Source organism: Pogona vitticeps, chromosome 12 (assembly GCF_051106095.1).
Source record: "Pogona vitticeps strain Pit_001003342236 chromosome 12, PviZW2.1, whole genome shotgun sequence".
NCBI lineage: Eukaryota > Metazoa > Chordata > Lepidosauria > Squamata > Agamidae > Pogona > Pogona vitticeps.
The window spans coordinates 21,396,247-21,421,682 of NC_135794.1; the positions used below are offsets into that span (position 1 = coordinate 21,396,247).

At 41.0% G+C, this 25,436-nt stretch overlaps 1 long non-coding RNA gene across 1 annotated transcript in view; it reads left to right on the forward strand.

Moving 5' to 3' along the window:
• LOC144584643 (uncharacterized) overlaps positions 1 to 25,436 on the forward strand; it is a 243,774-nt gene that overhangs the window by 12,378 nt on the left and 205,960 nt on the right. Inside the window, exon 2 of the long non-coding RNA XR_013539026.1 lies at positions 19,594 to 19,696. This is a non-coding gene — a long non-coding RNA (uncharacterized LOC144584643). The remainder of the gene's footprint in view (positions 1 to 19,593; positions 19,697 to 25,436) is intronic.

Genomic DNA, 25,436 nt, shown 5'->3' on the forward strand with positions numbered 1-25,436 from the left:
CCCAGCCTCTGACTCCGCAGCCAGAGACCTGAACTACTGAACTCTCCAGGTCGACTATCCTTCCTTTAATACCTGCATAAAAATTCAACCTCAGCTTTTTAACATATCCATACAATCAATAGCTTCCCATGTATTTCCAGAGATAGACCCGTTGATTTCCTCTATTAATTTTGACAAGGAACCTGATCTTTCAATAGGAAGCCAGAAGAGAAATGATCCTCCTTCTCGCTTGCCTTTTTTTCCCTTCTTTAATTGTTATGTTCACACTTTACATGAAGTATGCGCATGGATGGTTTAATTTAGATTTAATAGGATAATTATTGCATGACAAATTAATGCCAAATAACTATTAACAACATATCTAGGAAGGTTTTAGGGAGCCTGTAACAGGATATCTATCAGATAGCTGGTGGTTTTACCTTGAAAAATGTGGCAGATAATTGCTGCCATGCTTTTTATTATCAGAGAATTTGGCTCTGGGAGTCCCGAGGCTAGTAAGATCACCTGATGCACTCTGGAAATTCAGGTTTAACTACATTGTCCTTTAAAAAGCATTTAACAGTAGGAAAATGACTGTGTTTCCTCCTCTAAGCCTGTCTCGGTCTTAAGAACTTTAGAAGAGGGCTTTCCCCCTCCGTCCAATCATTCTTAAAGGGATGATTTGAGAGCAGGCTTTCTGAGTGACTTCAGAATTCCTTCCTAGCAAATTAAAATGTTTATTATTATTATTATTATTATTATTATTATTATTATTATTATTATTATTATTATTATTATTATTATTATTATTATTATTATTATTATTATTATTATTATTATTATTGCTATTGCTATTGCTATTGCTATTGCCGCTGCTATTGCCGCTGCTATTGCTGCTGCCACTGCTACTGCCACTGCTATTGCTGCTGCCACTGCCACTGCTACTGCTATAATTACTATTATTATTCAAAAACACCAGGCACAGTCAAAATTATAAAAAAACATTGATTGGTATTCTATAACAGATACAAGTTTGAACCAAAAGCCTAAGTGTCAGTTAAATATCAGTACAGTATCTGTTTTGTTCCTGGTTCAGTATTGCTGTTTTTTTTAATGATTTCTGAGATTTGCAACTTATATTACTATGTCAATGATGATGATTATGATGACAGGGCTTTGGCTGCTGATTGAATGATGAGGAAGGGGCTTCCAGTGGTGGATGCTGTAGTTATTAAATGCTTTTTAAAAACAGCATTACATCAGTCTATTTAATATTGGTATATTGCTATCATTGATTACATTTTTAACTGAATAGGTTTTCAGATTTAATGTTGTAACTTAAGCAAACCTCAGGTGTTACAAGAAAGGGAGGAAAATACAGTACATGCATGCATATATACCTACATACAGTCCACATCCTATTCACAATTTACCGCCGTGTGATGGACATTGCACAGCATTTTTATTCCCTGCAGTGTCTTTCCCTTTACATGACTGATTGTGCAAACATTTGCACCGCTGATTTCCCAGACACTGTGTGCCTGTTCGTGCAACTGAGTGCTCACCTATAGGAACAAGACACTTGTGTGGCTGGTCTCATGCCGTTACTTCAGGGAACAGGACTATAGTCGAAATTGCTAGTCAGTTCCTTCCTGGAAGTTTTATGATGAGGCTTCCACTTGACCTCCATTTTAAGGAAAAGCAGTCTGCCAGGATGAGTGGATCATCATGGTGTTTCAGAAAACAATCTTCTCTTAAGCTTGCAATTCCACTTTTGGTACATAGGCCTTGGAAAGGCCTATGCAAAGGGAAGTGTATCCAAAAATGTAACCATTGGGAAAAAAACGGATGAAATCTGATTGTGCTTTGTGTATCGGGAAGTTACACCTGTGGACGTTCATGAGGAGTTACACCCAGGCAGCCTCTGTGTCTGACTATGCAACTAGTTGTGCAGTTGACCATTGAACTAACTGTGTAATGGACCGCCCAACTCATTGCACCATTGACTGCAGAATAAAATTACTGTACGTACATAAGTACATGAGCAAGCAAACCAGTGAAAAAATGTCACTCAGATTTCTATGGTTTCACCTAAAGAAGAGGATTTGGACTCTTGAGAAATACAATAATTTACTTTCAGTACCAGAACTGATTGTTTCTGTAGTCCTTTTGTGCAAATATCTGCTCTAGCTTTCATTGTTTCTGTGGGGGACGAGGGAAGCACTACCGTTCTCAAATACGTTACCTGCAGGCATATGCCAGTCTTCCTTCCCTCTGGCAGTCAAGAAACAGGTAAAAATTATATTGCTTGAAGAGGCATTCAAAAATAACTTACCGCTTTGACACTCTCATGAACCCAAGAACTGCTTATTAATTTTGATAGTCTATCCGTGTTTCCTTCTCTCCCTTTTTTGGACATTCTGGGTTATCAATAATTTTCTAGATCTCATTGTTTACATGGATGGGTGTGGATAGTTGTGTTTTTAGCTGCTGTTAGCCACTCTGAGTAGTGTTTAGGCCCTAGGTGGATGGGGTAAAAATGTAATGAATAAAATCAATAACAAATAAATCACTTTCCTTTGATTGACCCCCAAGTATGTCATCACCATGTTGTTTTAGCGTCTCTGAGATGCTACCTGCCATCTCATAGATAGAAGGGACTGAAATGATCCAGTGGAAATTCAGAATTTCCCTAAACCAAGAGGATTCTTCCTCTCGTCCTCTTTCAACGCTTTGGAGCAGCCAAAAGCAACTGGGAAGCCCTCAGAACTTGAATCCAGTTTGAACTTGGTTCTTTGTAAAATTCAGCACTCCCCGTCCGGCCTCTTTTCAGATCTCATTATTTGTGAAGTAAAACATGGTTTCCTTCTCCAGCTGCACCTCCTCCTATATATAAACGCTCCTTCTGGCCTTGAGTCTCACGGCTTTGCCATCTCATTTAATTTAACCCACAGCAATTAACGTCCTTGACTGGCAATGTTTAAACAGCAAACAATTTCTTCCTGTAAGTGGAAGCTCGCCGCCTTGCATGCGAACAGTCCTTCAAGGATGACATCAGACTGTATTTCCCAGTGACAGCCATCTGTATACAAGACATGTGTTTTCTCTCCAGAATACTACAGGTTGCAAATTTTTCCCTGGGCGGAAATTTCCATTTGTCCCTCCTGATTCTCTCCATGATTATGCATTCATTGATTCCTGCTTGGAACCTTGATCTCTTCAAACTGGTGGTTTTTTTTGTTTCATATTTTTCTGTCTTGTCTTCTAAATGACAAAGTTTAAATGAATTCTGTTGGTCTTTTTTTTTTTAAGGGCTGCCAGGCATAACAAGCTGATATTTTTGTTCAAATATCCCCAGAGGATTGCAATGAAATGAGTGTAAGTTTCGTCCCAATGACCTTGATGTATTCCGTTATTTGCTCTTTTCAAGTGGCCGTGTTTTTTTTTTTTTTTTTTTTTTTTTTTTTTTTTGCTGTAGTTGTCAGGGAACGTGAAGCTAGAAGCGGAGCCTGTGGTAGCAAACAGAACTGCCAACGTTTAAAAATATCACTCCGCTTCCTGTGCTTTAAAGAGCAACTTAAGCTGTGTTTCACTTCAGCCCATTCAAAGGTTCACTTCCATACTCAGATGCTCTGAAATGCATAAGAGCAGACAAATCTCTTTTTTACCCTGTCAGTTGGCAACCTTATTATCAGGGGATGGGACTAAAAACCTGTGAGTTATCTGGTTTTACATGCTTTTGACACTTTCTCCAGCACGAAGCCCTCTTCCGAATTCCATTCTAGAATTTTATTCTAGAGTTCCATAATGGGAATTTCAGAGTGCCACATGTAAGAAGCTTGTTCCTTTCTCCTTCAAGACATGACAGCGTTGGTCCCCCAAACTTGTCTTTCCAGTAGAAAACTCTTTTGGGAAATTCTTCATTTGGCTAAGATATCAAGAAGATTTCCCATTATACTGGCAGCTCAATCATAAGGGTGGCTTGACCAAGAATTTATGATTTTATTTGCATTGTTAGTTTGTTAAAGCAAACCTTCATCTGTGGACATGTCTTTTTTAAAAAAGTCAATTAACTTTCATTAGGGTTGGACAGGTCTGGAAATCTTGATATTTCTCATACGGTCTCTCTCTCTCTCTCTCTCTCTCTCTCTCTCTCTCTCTCTCTCTCTCTCTCTCTCTCTCTCTCTCTAACTTCAAGGTCTTTCTCTTAAATTTATGACAGGGAAAGAAAACAAACCTTGGAAATCCTGTATCAAAATGGAACTGTATGTGGTGTTCGGCTTCTGGTCCGAACATGGTCGGCAGCTGATTTGTGAATTCCCTAGACCTCAACAATGGGATGAATAGGGTAGCTGGGTTTGGCTGTTGGTGTGGGAATCAGGATGGATATTGACCTCCCCCCCCCCCATGTTTAAGAGCAAACTGTGGCCGAAATGAGGGATTTTTGGTGGTTTGGGGACGATTGGCAGGGGGAGAGATGGGATTGGGGGATTGTTTATTTTTGTGTGTGTCTGTCTGTAGTCTTTAGGTGTTGTTTTACTATTTGGGACCTGCAGGAAGAAAGGCAGGTAACTTGATTTTTTTAAAAAAAAGGTCTGATAAAGTTATCACCTCCTCTTGCATTTATATAATAATCGTGAATAGATTAAGAATATCGTTTCTTAAATGGGAAGGACCTGGGGAGTGTTATAAAGAGGCGGTGCAATGATTATTTCTTGAAAATGTGGTTTTATAAATTAATAATAATTAATTTTATAATTAATTTTAATTGCTGAGAGAAAACGGGGTATCTATATTTGGATGGTGAAAGTTGTGTATATTTTAACTTTTTTTTGTAGTGTTGTCCAGTTTTACCTTGGGGAAGAGCACCTCATTTCGTTGCACCCACTTGTGAGCGCAATGACAAATAAATTTCTTATGTCTTATGTCTTAATAATATGAAAGAATGGTAACCAAGGATGACATATAATGTCCAAAGGAACACTGGGAGGAGAGGACCGGATGTTGATCCATGTGTGTTCTCCGTATGAAAACCAAGCTACTTCTTAAAGAGAAGTATTTGAGGAGGAGCTGGCTGGATAGCTCAGGGAGTTGGTTGGTACCCCGAGAAGAAGGGAATGACCAACCACCTCTGAGGATTCTCTACCTGGAAAACCCTGGGAATGTTTGCCCCAAGTATGAATAAGTCACCATCAGGTTTCTTATCCTTAGTCAAATTTTAAGCAATGGAAAAGGGAAAGACTTGAGACTTCCTTTGGCCCTAAGCTTTCCCCATCTGAAATTTTCCTCTGAAAATATTTCTGGGATTGTTTAGCTGGCCAGGGTTTCTATGTCTTCGCCAAGAGTCCCAGGAGCAATGGGAAATTGCAGTTCCCAGGAAACCCTATGACGGGAACTTCCTGTTGGTAAAACTTAATCGCTTGTTTTTGGCACATTTTATTTTTCAGGCTTTCCTCCTTTCTGGCTAACCCTGGAAGGTATGCGTTAGAGGAAAGGGAATAAAAAACTCTGAGAGGAACAGAATGTCAGAATGTTTATCTCCAGACTGAGCAGACATTCAAAGGAATTTTGGCTCAGGGTCAGACTGTAAGAAGCTTGTTCCCTTCTCCTTCAAGACTTGACAGCGTTGGCGCACCAAAGTTGTCTTTCCAGGAGAAAACTCTTTTTAGAAATTCTTCTTTCCTCTTCTGAGACCAGCTTCTATGAAAGCTGAGAGGCTCAAAACGTTCACACTGGCAGATTGGCTGCAGAGGAAAGGAAAGCTAGGGCACCGAGTCTTTGTTATCCCTATTAACATTTAATATTTTCCTACATCAGATTTTAAAATATAGGCTCATTTATTATTCAACATTCTCCATCTGGTATTTCACCTGATGTCAATCCTGGTAAGCTTGCCGTGGGTCTCCTGAGAGTCTTCTCTCTCTCTCCCCCCTCCCCATAAAAGCAAATTATACCAATGCTGCGGAAAACCAATAGAAAAGCAGATGAATAACCTTTCAGTCTTCCACACCGGTGAGTTTGTGGACAAGATGAAAACACGGCTTTCTTGAAAAGGAGATGGATCTCCTCCATCCATTGATTCTTTGTTCCTTTGAAATATGGCTACGAAAGCCGATCTTCCAAGCTCCCTTAAATCGGCTTTATCCCTTGTACCGGCTGGCATTGTACTGTGTTGGCTTAATGTCTGTCATTAGCAGTGGTGGCTTGTATGAAGGAACTGTATATATTTTGTTCCTGCCAGAGATGACGGTAGCTGGAGATGGCCGTTGGGGCTTCTCAACATGTTTGGCTACCTGAGGCAAGGAAGATAGTGCCCCCTTCCTCCCTCCCAAGCACAAAAAGCTTAGCGTATTGAGTTGAATTTCCTGTTAACATTGTTAACATTGTCTGGAGGATGTTCTCCTATTGACAATGTTGATCTTTTGGTTTCCATTTGAAACATTGCCACTGGGAAAGTCCCATTAAAAACTGTTGGGTTTGCTTTTCTGTAGGCATGGATAGAAAAGGGAATCTGCTATTAATTGTTACATACAGCACTGATGTTACCTGTCTGTCATGGGTTTGGAGGGAAAGTTCCATCCTATGGGGAGTGGAAGGCGGGACATCAGGAGGAGGGGCTGTACTGTATATATATGTGGAGTTTGTGTGGAGAAGAAGCTGGAGGAGAAGCTGGAGGAAAAGCTGAGAGAAGAAGCTTGTGTGGGAGTCTGTGTGTCAGACAGGGTACTACTGTGTGTCAGTCAGTACCAACCTGATAGGTTCAGGTGTCTGTATGGGTAGCCAGAACTGATAGGTTCAGGGTCTGTGCTTCAAGTTAAGTGTTCTGTGTGAACCAAACTGTGTGTATGTATGATTGAGACTAAGCCACGTTACTGTATCTTATTCACTTGATCCTTTTATTTTTCCCTGTGTGTTATTTAATAAACCTTGTTCTTTTATTTGTTAAAAATCCATCCCTGGTCTGTGTGACTTCTTATAGGGAATGGTTGGTGGCAGCTTAGTTAACGTGTGGCATATCCCAGTAGGTCTGGGTTTGTCACATTAATTACTTTTTAAAGAGTTCCGTATCAGATGTAATTGTTTCTCTATGGGGGCGGGGGATGTGAAGAAATCTCGCCTCCACTGAGATTCTAGCCAAGACTGGCCATTTCAGCAAGTAAAACCACACCTTGAAGATTCTCCAGCCACCTCAGAATATCTGAGTTCTATCCTATGGCTGAGATTAGCTTCTGCTGGGGGTGTTGCCCCAAATATAGTTAGTGTAAAATTCAGGTTTCTGTTTTTCCACTTTGTGATGCTAAGCATGCATGCACAGTAAGACCGCCATGTTTGCAGGATCAATATCCATAGTTTCACTTATCCATTGCCTAAAAATATTAAGTAAAAATGCAAGGAATATGCCTTTCCAAGATGTATTACCAGAACGGGCTACTAGAGTGAACCAAAGACTATACAATACATTGGGTTCGCTATATCTGTGATTTCTGGCATCTTCAGGGGGCGGCTTGGAAGTGATCCCTCATGGATATCCTCACGGATACGGCACAGCAAACGTAGCAAGGCAATCTGACTTGATTACAAAGAGGCAGATGACCTGTCCAGAGTTACTCCTTTTGTTTGCTCTTGAAATACAGGAACAGTTAATTACATTTTCCAATTCCACATATTTTGCAAAGCGGCACCAAAGATGGCGTATAAAAATACAGACATTTTCCCCTGACAACTACGAAGAACGAAAGGCTATGACTTCACCCAATGGCTTGGACCGAGGAGACAGTTTTCTGAGTTTTCCTGTTTCTCGTTTTACTTGGTGACTGGATCGGGGTGTTGTCTCCCTAGCCTGGTGGAAGAGTATAGTTGGAGAAAGATTCGGAAACAGTACAAAAATATCCAACCTGTTCCAATGAAGGCTGACACCAAGTGAAATAATTATGAGCAGAAGGCCTTCCGTGACGAGCAGTACACCGATCTCTGTGTTTCCTTCTATGTGCTAATACACACTTTAATTGAGGTTCCTGAGACTGAAGCTTCATATTCCTGAAGTCAATTCTGCAAAGTTCATATTGCCTGGCGGATGGCTCCCTGGTGTGTTCTTTAAATATTAATTCACTTCAAGCTGTTAATCAACTGGAAAGCCGAAGACTTGATATATGGGTTTCTCAGAAGAGTGAGGGATAGCTTCATCTTCTCAATACGGAGAGAAACGAGGTTCTCTAAAGCCGGTATGAAATTCCCCTCAGAAATGCTGTTCAGCTTGCCGAGAAGCTCTTTTTAGCTTCCTTCACAATTTCTTCAGACATCTTGACTGACCAAAAATGTCAATGCGTTCTGATAATTTCAAGAGAAACTAGATGGGCATTCTTGTAGAGGGCTTGGGTAAGTTACTTTGTGGGAACATGGCCAGTTGTTGGTTCGAGAAGTCTTCAAACTTCACTCTTGTTCAAAGATGACATGAATCTTCTTCATAGGCTTCCCCAGAGCTCCTTGATCTGAAGGTAAATCATGGAAATATGAGGCTTTCAGAAGAAATGCTGGTCAGATCTTCTCCTAGAGATGCCAGTAGGCTCTTTGCTTCATTGAAGGAAAATGCTGAGTGACCACCTAGGCCCTACGTAGACATCTAAAGAGAAGGCCAGTTGGTTGTTAGGCACAGGTGTGTTTATGCAAGGAAGGTTTCCTTTCAAGTTAAAGGATACCCATGAATACAAATTCTTAGCTAACTGGCCCTGCACCTTAAAGTTGTAGGTGTCCACCCCAGTTGAGAGCAGGGATGTTGGCAGGTTTTTGGATTTGAGTCCCAAGAAAAATAAGCTTTTTCTCCCTGGGAAAAAAAAGGAGAAGGTAGATGGGTTCTGAGTTGCAAGATGAATCCATGTCATTGGTGGTGGTGGGCAATCCACTGAATCGAGTCACCAGTGCACGCTAAGTCTGACTTGACAATGAGTCCCATGACATGGGTCCCCATTCCTGGTTCAGAGAAGACATTAACGGCTCCTTGAGGGATCTCCTGCCCTCTGAGAAATTTTGCTGGTCCTGTTGAAACTTATTTTTGGCTTCGTTATTGCCTAGCCATGCCATCTAAGAATAATGGTCAAAACTCACATTAAATTTCACTTTAGGGCCAAACCACCAATGTGTCCCCATTGATGGCAGCATGTTTATGGCTCCTTGTCAACTGAACACCTTTTTAGCCGACAACATTTTGAAATGTCCACCCACTTTTGAGTTTATTTTATCCCCTCCAAAATGCACCCCAAGCCTTGCAAATGATCATGTTTTCAAGCCAAGGTACACTGTGTCTCACAACCAGTTTTGAGAAGTGCAACATCCTTCTCTTGAGTCAGTCCAATGAGATTCTCTTTTATCTCTTGTTCTTCCCTCCACCCTTCTGCCGGTCGACTCAGAAACTCTCCGTCTCTCTTCTTGGAGTGTATCTGAGAACTGATCCTCTTCTCGTCATCTTTTCCCCCATCCCTTTTGCTGCTGCTATTATTTTTACAGGACCAGGAGCCTTGTCAGGGGGTGACTGTGTTATTCTCGGATTCTAAGCACAGCATTCCTAGAACTCTTGAAGATTAAAAATGTAGCAAAGTATAAATATTTGAAACCCCCTGGAGCTGGCATATGTACCATCTTTAAGCAGACCCTTTTGATCTGATGTCTGTTTTCTCTAGAACAGCAACACGTCTCAAACAAGATTTGTTTTTAATGTTTTTATTCTTTTCCTCTAGCAGAAGCAGAAAATTCTATGTAACAGTGTGGAGGTTCAAAAGAATTGGCCAAGAACTGTATATATATATATATTGTTTTGGCAATATTGACACAGAGCCTTTCTGCTCTAACCCTTCTTCTTGCTGTCTTTTTCTCTCACCCTTTTCCATCCCTCCATCGTGATGTTCTGGTCTGATTTCACTGGACAATCTTTCCACTCAGCAAAATGAGTGTGAATTCTAAACCGCAAAGTTAGGCATTTTATATGTTTGTTATATGAAGCATTGCTAGCTTTAGGTTCTCAACACGGAGCTGAAGTTGGAAGAGATAGACAAGAGAAACATAGAATAGAGCCTCAAAGGAAATAGAAAGAAGCACCACAGAGATGAGTTCATGAGTAGATAATTGAAGCTAGCGATTCAGTAAATTTGCTCTGGGTTGGAATCTGAATTTTGCAAAAGACGTCCAAGCTGCTGTCTAATTTGGGGCAATGGGGGGAGGGGGAGGAGGGATGGTTCCAGCCCATCAAACAGCTCCTGTAAACGTCAAGCTAAAACCTGAAACTCATTCATGAACTCCTTGAAACCAGAGTCACAAATCTTCTCCAAGAGTAAGGAAGGAACAATCTATCAGTTTTGCTTTCTTCCACATTTAAAACTTTTAAAACCTGCGACTCCTTCTCTATCACTGGCGGAAATGTTTGAAAATATTGTTGAATTCTTCAATCCCAAACAGAAATGAAATTCTTCCCAGCGCTTCTTGGAACATGATTTCCTGCTGCTATGTAATTTGTGTTCAGCTTCTGTTGTTTTGTGATTGATCACTGGAAGGTGATGCATTTTTTTCCTTTTTTATTTGGAACTTCCAGGGTAAAGCTACATCATTAAGCATCCTTCATACTTGAGAGACTAGGGTAACGTACTCTGAATAGAGGACTTGGAACAGCGTCTAGTGTGGCTGAGAAAGCCAATTCCAGAGTGACCATCCCTTCCACACTGAAGACAAATGCAATCTGTCCCCTATCCAGCTCCCTGGTTTGGCTGGATTCGGGACGACATCATGTGTTTAAGAGATAACTCATAATCACAACTCCACCCCACTTTGGGCACCAGACAGTAAACAACAGCAGTCATCATGGATTTTCCTCCATGGATGAAAACTGATACAAGCCTAGTATGACTGGGTGAGCACTTGAAGTTTTTTATGTGTTCTGAAGTTTATACTTTGAAGGCTAAAAATTACTTAAAGTGATAATGCTTTTTATTTTAGATATTCTCCTTTTTAAGAACTTTAATATTTTAAGAGATTTGTCCTCTGTCTTTTGTTTTTAAATGTGCTTCATTAGGTTAGGTCCTTTCAATGAGAAAGGCAGGGTAAAAATATTTTAAATAAATAATTCAAATATAAGCTCTGTTTCCCCATGAGCTGAGCTTTTGGACCCAGTTCCCACTAGCCTTCTGCAGAAATAGGAGGATATAATGCAACCATGCCTGTGGAATTGTCAACAGATCTTTCCACTAGCAGTTCAGCTTATGGATAACAAAGGGATGTGCTTCCCCCACTCTCATTATCCAAAATGCTCAGAAAGACGGTAGGTGAAAAATTGCCATCTTCACCTCTTCATCTGAAGGCTGCTGCTGATCAGCAAGCTTGATTTGTGCTGTCGGGGAATGTGAAGTCCAAACTTATTCAAACAAACAAGGGGGGAGGGAAGAACCCACACATAGATTGATAATGAAATATTGATTGCTCAAACATGACTTGTGTTGATTTTTGCCTCCAGTTCTCTTTCTTCTCACAGAGGCCTGAGGTTGGGAGCCCTCCTTGTTTACATGGAGACGGGGCCATTAATGTTAATGTCTCCTGCTCAAGCTTTTTTAAACTGTGAATCTGATGATGATCACCACCGACTTCTGAATTTATGAACGTTTCTAATTTTCTCGCTTGCCTGGGGCTCTCTTGTACCATTATTGCTTGAAAGATGAAATGGCAAATCATGAAAAACAACTCCTCCCCCTACAAAAGAGCAAGGCTTTGTAATCAATAAATCAACTCGAGCAAGGCCACCGCTCTGTAACTTTGGACCATCTCTCATGGCTCATTCACTTTTTATGTTCAAAACAACTTTTCCCATCCTGGCGCTCTCTCCCCTCCTTCTCAACATACACGTTCTCATTCTTGAACAAGAAGACAATCAAAGGGATGCTCTGTGATGCTACCAGAATTGATTTGTTCTTTCTTCCTTTTATTTCTGAAAGTAAGTTGAATGGGGCTGGATTAGCGGCCTTGAACACTGAGGAGTTGATCAGTAGTCTGTGCATCTTTCTGCCAGTAGCAGGAGCGGCACTGGGTTGTTCTGAATCCAAATAAATTTCTATTCTATATAATCCTCTGCTGAGATTTTCATCTCATGATGGGGTGACCCAGAAATCCCCCCCCCCAGGGTGGAGCTTGTTTGCCCGTTGTTCTGCTGTGTGGATGAGACATGGTCTGAATATGGGTGAAACTAATATTAATGAAATTCGTCCTTTAAAAAATTGTTTTTTTCACAACATGATGAGATATCTCAATGAGGAATATTAAAGACCTACACCTTTTCCATTCATTGAGGTCATAGTTTAAGATGCATTGTGTGTCCTTGCTCTCTGAGAAGTAAAACACATGGACACATCAAGCACAGAGAAAACTGGTTGATTACAAGGAAAGATGCCATTAACCCATCCAGTGCTTGAGATGTTTGGATAAAGCAATTAGCTATCGTAGTTTTGGCAGTTCACACAGTTTGTGCAGTGCTGTAAATTACACCGTTATGCTCAAACAAATGGCAGTTTCCTGCACAAACAGGCAATATTTGCACAAAATATTGTTCTCAGTAGTGACCCTGTTGAGAGCACCAGGCAATTTCTCCCCGTCCTTGCAGGAGATGAAAAGAATGCTGTAGTTCATTATCCGTTCCTGCAAGAATGTGACAAGCAAGGACTTCCGTCTGTTGTGCCCAGTTTTCCATGGCGGCTTTGGGCCAAAGTAAGCAGGCTGAACGTGGGACCCAGCCTGCTCCCTTTTTCTAAGTATCCCAGTACTTAAGAAGGCCCTCCCACCTCTGCCAGTGGTATTATAGGAAAAATTCAAAAAGCCCTCAAACAGGGGAGGATCACTTAGAGTTCTCCTCATATTGCTGAGTTGCTGTGTCCAGAAGTCTTTGCCAGCTTGAGGAACATTAGCCAGATGTAGGACGATGGCGAGGACACTCGTGCCATCAAGGGTAGAGTGTCTAGGTAAGGAATGCGAAATCAAAAGGAGACCTCTTGCGTGATTGCTTTTGCCCCTTTGGACCTGGGCGAGTTCTTTCTGTAGGTTGCAGGCAAGGAGAGATTATAAAAATTATAGCATGCACTTTATTCCAAAAATAAAAGCCTGGCGTGTTTCAGCTTGGCTTTTTCAGCTTTCTCCAAGGGCATGAATATTTGGAAGGTTATTCTTTCAAAGGAGCTGGACTCAGACCTAATAAACATTTTTCCCCTGAAAGTGCAATATTCACACCCTTGAAGAAGGCTAAAGAGGCCAAGCTGAAACACATCAGGCTTTTAGTTTGGAATAAAATGCATAGTATAATTTTTACGTCCTGGGACTGTGGACCAGTTCCTTTTTATTATTGGTTCGCTCTGTAGGTGACAGACTTAAGACCATTGTTTGTTCCGTTCAGTTCAAGACAAGACATCTCAGTGAGGATCTCCCCTTCCCCCAATCCTTCAAGATTAGTTTGTTCCAGAGGAGATTCTACAAACTTTTGGGTTTTTCCTTTTATATGCATGCGCACACACGCACACAAATGGGCTGATAGTTTTAAAATGCACCAACAACCCTACCAGTGCTTCTATCTAATCCCATACAGTTCATGCAACAAGCCTGCAGCCTTCTTTGGTCTGTGCAATTTGTATATATATTTTGCATCAAAGTACATTGCATTAATTATATTGCCTTTATTTTATTTGTGCAGTTGTTCTCCATTCTTCTCTTCTTGTCAAAACCTCCAAAAAATATCTCGACCTCTGATAGGGTGAGAGGAATCCTTGGTGGGCCCTCCATCTCACATGTACAGAAGAGACAAGCAAGCATCTGTATCCCTACTTAAGAGTAGGAAGGAGATGCTGAATGAAATAACCAGGCTTCCGTTCTGAGTTTTGTTGTTGTTTCAGAATTGCCTAAGAAGGAAATAGGGCTTATAAGCAATGACTTTTCTTTAGGAAAGTTTTATAGAGCTGATGTTTGTTCCTTTCATCAACACAATGTTGAGCTGGGATTAATTTACCAACTCTTGTTTTAAATACGCTCATGCATCTTGGCAAGAATATTTGCCCGTGCAGCCCACAAACGGATGCTCTCTGAAACTGAATGAAATCTCTTTTTCTTAGGCTATCTGAAACACCTCTGCTCACCCCAAAGTGTCCATACAAAGTGAAAAGAGAGAGTGGGGACTTTTACAGGCTTCGTTGACAATCAAGAGAGATGGTATTCAATGTCATCATTTGTAACAAAAAGCAGAATGGCAAAAACAGATAGAAAAAAACTAGGATGATTACCATATTTATTTACTTTCCATCTGCAAAATACATAATAATTATAAATTAATAAGATCTGCCCTCTGAAGTACGTTCTGTAGAGGATGCAGCACTTAAAAAGGAACTTTTTGCATTTAATTTAATGATCCGCTTTGAATGGCTTATCAATTAGATGCAAAGGCTTTATATATAACTCATAAAACTAATAAATTACACAGCTTATTTGTTGTGATTAATTTTTATTATTTAAAGGGAATTCTCTTTCTTGGCAGTTTGTGACAAAATTGCTCATTCTCAGTAAGACAGATTGTTCCTGAAACATTGAGACGATATCTTCTGGCATTTCTGACACCCATCCACCCCATGGAATTTCTGGCTTTCAGTGCAAGGATGAAACAAGGAGCACTTGGGTTTTCGCAATTTGTGCAAAATGCCCCTGCAGAAGACTTTAGTGAAGCCCGATGCACACAGTCATATACAGCCAGCACAGAAAGAATGGTTGATAGATCCAAAAGATTAAAGCAACCCATCCAATACTTATAATGCAGCACCCTCAGTAATTTTTTTGGCAGTTGTGCAATTTGCACAAATTGGTTCTCACATGTCAAAGAACCTTGAGGAATACTGCTAGAAAATACCTTCCTGGGTTCCAAGGAGACCAGAAATATTTTGCAGTTTCTCATTTTCACTTGTGAGAATAAGACAAGCTAGGATTTTCCACTTCTTTCTACATCTTTTTCCCCCTTTATTTTTGTTTATTTTTTTTTTCCTACGCAGGGAAAAAGTGGAAGAGCAGAACCAGACATGATGTCTGGTGGCTTCAGGAAGCAGAATCTGTGCTTTGTTTTTCCTCCTCCACCCTGATTTATACCTTGCAGGCAAAGTGAATTTCTTAAGGCTGCTCGTAATATATTTGAAATGCAGTAGAATAGACAAGAGATAATTTAACAAAGACGACAGTATATACAAGTCTTGCCCTCAGGATTCAGGTGTCCCAGCTGCTTTTCCGAAAATCTCTGGGCTACGTTTGGTCTCAAAGAAAATAATGCCAAGCCTCGTCGTGTCTATTTCTTCTAGGGTTCACCTTCTAAATCCAGGCTTAAGGATATAAGGAATGTTCAGAAATGTCAGCCATAATGAAAAAGGGTGTCTCAACACATAGAAACCATGGGTGACTGCTATGGGATATTTTTACTCTTACAACAACACTCATTTCATCATCAACAGCTTCCTCAAGCAACTTTTAATGTGCCAAACACCCCTGCAGAACATATTACATTTATATTCAGAAACACCAGGCACAGTCGATCAAAATTATAGAAACATTGACTGGTATTATATATCACATACAAGTTTTAAACAAAACACTAAGTTAAATATTGTTAAATATTGATGTGGTATGTATGCTGTTCCCAATACTGCCCTTTTTGTAGCTCTGTTGATGTTATTTTTGGAATCTGCCACTGCTTATAATACTGTGTGAACTTTCTTGATACTGTTCCTAAAGTCCAGATGACTACAGGGACCACTCAAATGTGTTTCATCCATAAGCGAGATGTTTCAACGGCCAGGTTTCTGTATTTTGTTAGTTTTTCCAGGGTCACGATAATTTGGAATCAAGTCAATGACACACAGTTATTATTTAATTATAAGATATATAATATATTGAGGTACCATTTCAGAATGTAAGAAGAGAACATCACAGTTTTAAATGCCCTGCTATGTGGATAAAGATAGTGTATCTAGAAAATGAACACAACTGATTAGGTGGCTCATTCTAGGGTTGTGTGTGCACATGTGTAGGGGGACACTGTTTTCTTCTTATGACTCGGATTGATTAGGACATATTTTTATGGCGAACCATTCAACAGTGACATCAAGCCATCTATATACTGAGTTGATGCCGTCTGAGCTACCACTTCCAGCTACTCCCTTTTCATCTCATTTGGTTCTCTGTGTGTGAAAGCAGAGAAAAAACTTGCAGAAATTAAGACCATGCAAATGAGCCATGTTCATTTGCATGTGGAAAATTGATCAACCCGGTGTCAAGGTCTGAGCGGATGCTTTTCTACCCTCATTATGTGGAAATATCAGGAGAGCATAGAGCCTATATACCTTTTCCGGTTGGGTGTCTTAATTCGAGGCCATGCACACACATACACTGAAACAGAATCTCCACAACAGTCCAGGTCCTAAGAGGTTAAAAAAAAAGGGAGGGGGAATTGTCTTATTTTTCTCTATAAAGCCTTGCTTGAAAACGAATCAATGAACAAAGGCTTGGATTCGCCTCTCAAATCATCTCTGGAGCATTTTTTTTCCAGAGTGATTTTAAGACTGCCGAAGAGGATGAAAACTAACGTTACATCAAATGTTCTTGTGGAAATGAAGGGAAATCGTCCTAGTAACAGGATTGTTTTTAAAAGAGAAAGCACCTGTTCAGTGTATGAAATGCAAAGTGCACCTCTCTTGAGCTCTTTGCTTTGCTTCGTTCTCTTGGAATTCATTTTTTCTGGTTGGTTCTCCCAAAGGGGCGGCTTTGTCTGTGAGCATTTCCCCCCCCCCTTTCTTCTTGCGCTTTTAAATGCAAGATCACATCCACCCTTTGATCCTTTTGCTGCTCAGGTTGCTTCACATTGCTTTGCTTCTGCCTCCGGTTCCTACGGGTAACTGTAGGGTCGTGGTTGAGGGTCAATCCTCATCATGCTTTGAAATAAATTTTTTTTTGTGTTTGGGGAAAAAAGGGATGTTCAGAGCACAGCTGAGTATTCCAGACCCAGACCATTATGTGCCACTAAAATATGCACCAGCCTTGTTTCTCACTGTTCAGCTGTTGTGTAAAATGCATCTATGTTAATATATATGTGTATAGAGTTTCACATGATGTCCACAAGAAAGTGGGCCTTCTAGGCTGTGGCACCATCCTATGGACTGGGTTCCTGGTGGCGCTGTTCCCGGCTCCCTCCCTCCCTGCCTTTAAGAGAAGGTTAAAAACTGGGCAGTTTCAAGAAGCCTTTAGGGGCACCCTCGGTTGAATGGTTTTCTGGATTTTGCCACTGTTTTGCTATTGTTTGGGCTTATTCAAGCTTATGAATAGTTGTATTGTTTTTGTCTAATAGTTTTGATTTTATTTTGTTTCTATTTGAGATTTGATGTCTTGTTTGCTATATTATATTTTATTGGTTGTCTCTTTGATGTAAAGTGACCAGAGAAGTACCTAGCAGTAATTAGGCAGTATACAAGTTTTATGCATGCATGCATGCATGCATGAATGAATGAATATTCATTGGGGTACGAATACATTCATACGGTCTGTGGTCAAGGTCTTACTCATTGGGCCATGTTTTTAAGGGGTATATTTGCATGCAATCTACATATACCCTACATGTAAAAAGGATCAAAACACAACTCTGTATAGTCTGCTGTCTACCCAACTCCACCAAAGCTCTTGAGTCAGATTTAGAGGCTAAGGAATCAACAGAGGAGACACCTAGCACTGGTTCCATCCCAGAACCATTCATGGTGAGGTACCCTGAAACTATGGAACGAGGAACCCTGGCACTAGCCAGATCTAACACACCCAGAAGGTGGACTTCCACATCCACTGCAGCCTCCACACCCTTTGGACCTGGTCTCACCACTGGGATGGCAACTCCTCCTGTAGGTTCTGTATGAAACCTGGCATGCCAAGTGCCAGCAGCAGGAGCCACAGGGGCTCCCGGAGAGGCAGGGAAGGGCCCTGATTCAGGCCATGGTTTTGTTCTTACTGGAAAGGGGCAAAGATGGGAGAGAGGAGTCACGTGCATACGAGGAGCAAGGAATGAATTGATGAAAATTCAAGAATGAACTCTCAGAATTACCAAACATCTCTTGGAACAGGCCAGGCTTGCGTTGACAGGTGAAAGAAAACAAGGAAAGAAAAGGGGAAATCATACTGGACCAGAAGTTCTCCAGTCTAGACAAAATTAGAGGAATTATGATAGAAAAGAGAATGAGAGAGAGAGAGAGAGAGAGAGAGAGAGATCAGTCACATGCAAGCAACTTTTTGTGTAATTATAGTAGAATGTTAAGTGTGTGTCCTCTTGAAAATATATTTCAATTGACCCCTATTTATGGTGCTGCTCACCACTAGGACAGTCTTTAGATCAAAGTATGGAGGGCATGTTGGAGTATATGCCTTGCAGGAGACCATCTCTCCCCCCCACCCCTGATTCTTTTGCTGTTATTATTTCCAATCCATTATGGGAGATTTAGAGGTTCTTGAAAGCCCCTCAAAACGGTTGCATGCATTTGAGCGCTGGATGGATGTGATCTCTGCCATTCAGCCCAGGAAAGTGTTACTTGAATGCAAGTTCTGTTTTGCAAGCCAGGAAGCTGCGGCATTGGGATTCATCCAACGTGTCACAAAAATGGTCCTCTATCTTTGCCTTAGAGGAAGCCCGGCGCTTGTATGTTCTGCCCTTCTCTGTTCTTCTGAACACCTGGAAAAAGGAGCGTATGGTTTTCTTTCTTCCCTCTTCTTCTGAGTTGCTGCCATTCAACACAATTGTCTCCATCAGCTTTGACATAACTGCTGTCTTCTGGCTGTAAATTATAATTAGAGCAGTGAATCAGAAACCGGCTGTCCGCTGCACAGCACAGTATGTTCTGAGCCAAAGAAAAGGATGTGGAATCCATGTAAATGCTGTCTAGCTCTCCTGCTTCCTCCTTAGGAAACTGATGCGTGACACAGTCAGTAGAAAGTCCCTGCGTGAAGCCAGGGTGTTTTGTATGCTCCTCCGAGCGAGTTGGCACCTTCCAGCTGCACATGATGGCAAATAAGCTGCTTCGCTCCCCTCTGTCAACTTTTGGTCACTGATCCAAAACAGCCAAGGGTGGAAGGTGGCTCTGGAGGGGTAAAAAGCCAAAAGCCCAGATCCAATTTGATCAGAGTGGGTTGCCAAGATGTTTGTGCGCAGCAGAATGGAACAATCTTGTTGGTGTTAGCTGATCCAATAACACATCATCCCCAAACCCCCAGGCTGTCTTGCTTCAGAGACACAATGAAAGGAAGGCTATTGGGCTAGCAGTGGGATGGAGGGGCATCATGACCAAACTCTTCTGTGGAGTGTGTTTTTATTCTGGAATAGCATGTGCTGGTGTTAATTTGTAAACTCAACTAGAATTAAGCACGGGCTTCACTGGAACTCAGAAAGTGACCTCTTGCAAGGAGGATTAGCCAGTACAGGTTATATTGGTTCTGAATTCATTGGGTCAATGATTACACTCAAGGAATTAATCTTAGCTTTAAAGATTTACATTTTGGAGAGAAAGGTCATCACCATGGAAAACTCTTGTATAATTACAGCTAAACAACGGCAGAAAGAAATACAAGGAAGGAAGGAAGGAAGGAAGGAAGGAAGGAAGGAAGGAAGGAAGGAAACAAACACAATCCCTAGAAAATCATTTGGGTAAGTAGCTAATGGTTCCAACCTCTGAGTTTGTAAATATCCTCTAAACTGGACTTTATTTTCCAATGGTTTCAGGCCTGCTGCCCACTGGACTCAAACAAGAGAAAAGAAGGCATAAAATGTTGTTAGGGGCAGGGACTCTAGTAGATCTTGTTTGGGGGCTTTTAATTGTACTTTCCCGCTTTTTGCCTTTATTTGCTTGCTTGCATTTCTTCAGTTTGGGGAGATGGGGCTGTGCCCCCTCCATTTTTCCATGTATGAAGGTGCTTTCCCTGTTGGATTTATTTTTTTAAAAAAATGTTATTTTGTTAATTGAGCATGTATTTATGCTTTTGAAGATGTCCGTTTTGGTGGAATTGTACATGTGTTTCTGTGACGATTTTTAGGCCAGACAGTGCCACTGACTATGCCGGCATTCCTGCTTTGCTTGTACTGTTGTGTTGCTGGTTGCTTTGGTGAGCGGGTGTCAGTTTGCCAGGCAGCCAATGTTTGGCTGGCTAGTTGTTTCCTTGACTTTTTCCCCCTATTGTAATACAAAAGCCCAGATGGTCCTTGTTTTGCTGGGTGGAAGGCACTGAAACCACACTGTTGTTTTCTGTTTTCTAGTGTTGGGTGTTTTACTACCTTTTGAAGGTGCTGACATATGACTGAAGTATTTTTTTTTATAATAATTTGACTCTCTCTTGCCTTCTTTTGGAGTAGATTGATTCTCTTTTGCCTTGCCTATCTGCTTTTTTTTTTTTTTGGAATAGTTTTAAGGGTTCTGTAGAGCTTTGAGAATCACAGAGACCAAAAATGGGGAAACAAGAAATTAATGACCCGAAAGAGGCTTCTCCCTTTCACATGATAATGAAAAGCCTAGTACCAAAGAAGTACAAAATTTAAAGAAAACAAACAAACAAGAAATCACTTTTGGAAGACCCAAACATAGAAGAAGCACAGGAGGTCTCTGTCAGTTGTAGTCCAGAAATAATAATAAACTTTTCCAAGCTGTGATGTTTCTGTTGGTCACAATGCAAACCACTTTAAGTTATTTGACTAATAGCAGGACAGACATGTCTTTAATAAGCAAGCTACAACCTCTGGTTGCCTACTTTTCCGGTGCCCTCTCCAAGCTAGAATGGTATTTTTTTTTTACCAAGGATAATCAGCTAGCCATTTCGGTTTTATCAAGCGACAAGCACTTTCAGGTATTATGAAATCAGCCAATTATAGCTCTGTAAAGAAGGAGTATCTAACTTGAAACCAATTTTTGTGATGTCTGTAATTACCTTTCTTTAAAAGTGTCACTTTGCTATGGCTGAGTTCTCGTCTTTGTCATGATTTCCTATCTACCCCCTTTTCTCCTTTTGCATTTGTCACAAGCTGATCAGTGTTATTCTCCAGAAACAAATGGGAAGGGTTGTTTTTTTTCCTTCTTCTTCCCTCTTGGGTAAACAGCCTTGTCAGTAGGCAAGATGTATTTCTTATTCTGGACTCTGCCTCTTTATCCAGCCTTTTGTAATCAGGAATTTTCTTTGGTCTCCAAGTGTTACAGGCGAGGGGAGTTTCCTTAAAGGAATGCCTCAGATATAAAATGCATGTGTGTTTAGAAGGTCTGGCTCCTTGTAAAGTCTACAGTGGGTGCAAAATCTAGAAGTTCACCACTTACTTGGTAAAGGACTCCTCTGATGGGGGCATAGAAGGGGTTAAAAAGGGAGGATTCCTGGCATTTCAGAAGACATTCCATTCCCTTCTTTGCCATCATCGTTGTCATCTTCATCATCATTGTCATAACCAACAATACCTCTCCCACCTTCATCAATCTATTCCAAAAAGAAGAAACAACCCAGGCGCTAAGTTGACCCTTATAGACATGGTGATGGATGAAGGGTTTGTCTTAGAGAAGAAGAAAAAAAGATTGGCAATGACGAGTTATACAGTTAGTTACAGTGGAGACAAACACCTTCAGCTTTGCGTTGTAAATCACATTTGACTCTATTCCAATTACGATGAGTTATGCACATAGTTGTAACAGAGGCGAGCCGGCACTCTTGAGATACACGTTGTTCAGATTCCGCTAAGAAGCTGATAATATCCAACCTTTTTTTTTTTTTGGAGGTTCATAAAAGCTCACATTAAAATATAGCAGTTAGTGTTTAAAGTGCCACAACACTTTTTGGGGTTTTTTTTTGTCCCCATTTCCCATTTGTATTTGCCTGATAGCACAGACTAATGTGGCTCTTTCTTCTAAAATGACTAGTTTGGTGATATAACACCCTAATCAAAAGGAAGGAGCTGCATATATTTCTCAACAGGATTCTGGCCACAAAGATGAATTGCCTCATTTTGATGCCCTTACTTGACCCTAGTGGAGTAGATTTTTTAGGTTTAGAAACTTCCACGTTTCAGGTTTTTTTTTAAAAAAATCATGTCTTTATTTGCATCCAGAATATGAAGAACCTTGCACATTTTAATACTGGAGACTAACTAAAACTATTTTTCTGAAACTATCTCTAGTTTCTCTCTAGTTACTGTGACTAATACTTACTGATAGATCTACCAGCCTTCCGGGTGTAATCTAAACAGGTCTGTCCAACTGTTGCTTTACCTCCTCCAGTGAATTAAAAACCATTTTCTCTTTCCATTTGGAAAGCAGAAAGCCGTAACTCGGTGAAACGATGCACTTTGTATGAATGTTCCCCATTCCATCCAAGACATTTCCAGGTAGAGTTGGACTAAAACCACTACAACGTCTGTCTGAAATGCTGGGGAACCACTGCCAGCCATTCTTGGCACTGCTCATACAGACGGACGGACCAATGGGCTATCCTAGTTCAATGCTGTTTCCTCTGCTCCTAGCTTTCCTCTCACATTTAGCCAACATTTGGTTTCTCTGCATTCCCCACCTGTTGGTTTTAATTTCCCTCTCTGGCTCATGCTGCCAATTATTTGATCCTCATTCTGGCTGCCCAAAGTAGGATGCAATAATGAAGTCCATCAGGTTAAGATAGCCCAAAAGACAGACAGCTACACTCCTCGTCAACTGAATGCTCTTGATGATGCCTCCTTTTCTGTGTCAAGTGTCCGCTTCTTGGCATTTTTTTGCTCCCGATAATCCAGTTCACGGTGTCCTCTCCATACCTCAGCTGTGTCGGACACCTGCTGCTCCTCTTATTTTGCAGAGTGCTTTCATTCCTGCACAAAACATCCTAATAAATGACAAGAACTCCCTAGCAAGTCGGTCAAGAGTGAACATCCTCCTTCTCTCCAACGATCACAATTCTTTTTGCAGCCTGGGCCACTTCTAGAAACTGAGCAGAGGGTGGCGTGCCAAGGGCAGAGGCCAAGAGGAATTTTTTGAGAGAACCTGGCTTGACTAGGATCGCATCAATCAGTGCAAAAATATCCTCTGCGGTGCCACATCCAATCAGCACTGCCTAATTCTTTCCCCCTAGATAGCAGTGGTAAACACTCATCAATGATGAGATACTTTGCTTAGCAAAGTGGCTCAGAGCAACAGATGTGCCGTTCTCTTTTAACAAGGTAATAATGACTCGGAGCCTTGGTTTTGTTGTATGTATGCTTTGGCATCAAGGTACACACACACAACACAACCCCAGGGGAGTGACTGATCTTCAGCCTTCTAAACTTATGGGAGGCACATTGAAGTCAAGAAATGAGCCACTCTCCTTTTTAAAAATGCATCCAATATTAACAAAACTAATATTGGGGGTCGGTTTCAAGCAGAAGGATTATTTCTGTCTGCCTGCAACCTACTTTCTTTCAAAGTCCATTATTTGGCTGGCATTCCTCTTCCAGACGTACCCAAAGAGGTGCTAATGAACAAAATAAGGTAGTTCAGGACCAAAGCTATCCGCTTCATGGACACCAGCCCCCTAGATGATGGCTAAAATCAAGGAAAAGTTTTCTGCATACCTCTCAAACTCTAAATATTAAACCACAAAAGGCTTGGCTAAACCTACGGGGAAGAAAAACAACGAATGGATAAATGCTGAGGCCTTATCTCCCACCAGGACAAGACTCTCGTTGGACCATCTGGAAGTCACTGCATAAACTTTGAAGCCAAGTAGGAAAGTCAAAGAAAAAATTAAGTAAAATGGGACTACTGTGACTGTGGATAAATTCGGTCATATAAGCACTTAAGTGTATGCAATTTTATGCCCCGCCACATGTTTAAAATAAGATCTAGCAAATGGCCAAAATAGCATTATTGAAGTAGCCCACTTCTGGTCAAAAAAAGTCCAATGATCTTAACATTTTAATTTGTTTTTAATTTTACTTCTATTTTATATATGACCATGTGATGTTCTGATACAAACAAACAAAAAAATGAACGAACGAACGAACGAACGAACGAACGAACGAACGAATGAATGAAGGTTAACAAAATGAAACAAAGTGACTCAAGTTCTTCTGAGTCATTTTGTCACAAATTGTATTATATATTTGAGAATGATGGTAAACTCTTACACAGAATTTTCACCCACCTGTACCGGTCAGATTCAACAGATATATGCCATCGCTGTCAATAACATGGAGAGGAGCATTAGATTCTATCAGCCAGGGATTCAGTGTAGCACAAGGGAGTGCACAGAGATTTAAACCCAAACTTTTAATAATAAACCACTCGGAGCCCTGAAGCTGGATGAACAAATGAATTCCAATTGTTTATTTTTAGGGTTGTTGTTTTTTCCCCATTCTCAAAATGAAGACTTTTGGAAATTCTGGAAAATTCGTACAGATAACCCACGGAAACAAAGTTCTCCCACTGTCCCTATCAATGGTGCACACAACGTAAGTTCAGTATCTTCCCTGGCCTCTCATAGGTTGGATTGTCTTGAAGGCAAGGATTTGGGCAAGTCTTTGGGTCTGAGTTCGAGGCTTGGGTACCAAATCATGAGTCCCAAACCTCAAGTCTAAGCTCCTATTAAAAACAAGCTTTTTTTTTCCCTAGGGGAAAAAAACGGGTGGGTGAGTTCAAAGTCTTGAGTCAAGTCTAAGAAATTTGAGTCAAGTCAAATCTGACTAGGCAGTGAGTCTTTGACTCTTCATCCCTGCTTGAAGATTATGCACTCTCCCTCATTGGAGTGCTTCAAATATCCCCGATGGCATGGCCATCAGTCAAGGGTGAGTTAGTTGTAGATTTTCACCCTTGGCAGGGGGTTGGACTAGCTGATCTTTGGAGCAGCTTCCATCTATGCTGCTTTAGAACTCCAGGGTTCTGTCCAAATCCTGCAGTTCTTCCATACATGGATGGAACCCTGAATCTACAGCTGCAAGAAGACTCCCCGCCCCCAAGGGAAGTTCTAGAAGGGAACACAAGTGGAGTCGTGCTTAATAATCAGTGATGTCTTGGACGTCTTTCAATAAATCTCCTTGAGTGATGTCTGCAGCGTCAGGGGATGTGGAAAGCAGCTGTAGCATTGAAAGAATAAGGAGAGGGAAAGCAAGATTCTTCAGTTGGAGGGTTTATATTCCTTTTTAAAAAAGGAAAAGGAAGCCAGGGAATTGAATGGGCCACTCAACATGCGCTTCGCTGATCGCTGACAATCTCCAGCTTGCTCTGGCTGTGATATGAAAATATGGATGGTGAGTGAATCTTAATAATTCCCAATTCCCCTAATCAGATTATCTTATCACTGCAACGAGATCTGACAGGCAGAAGGTGGAATCGCAACTGCCATACTTTCAAGGGGACTGCAAGTCAGAATGGGAGGAAAGGAAGGTGGTATTAGCA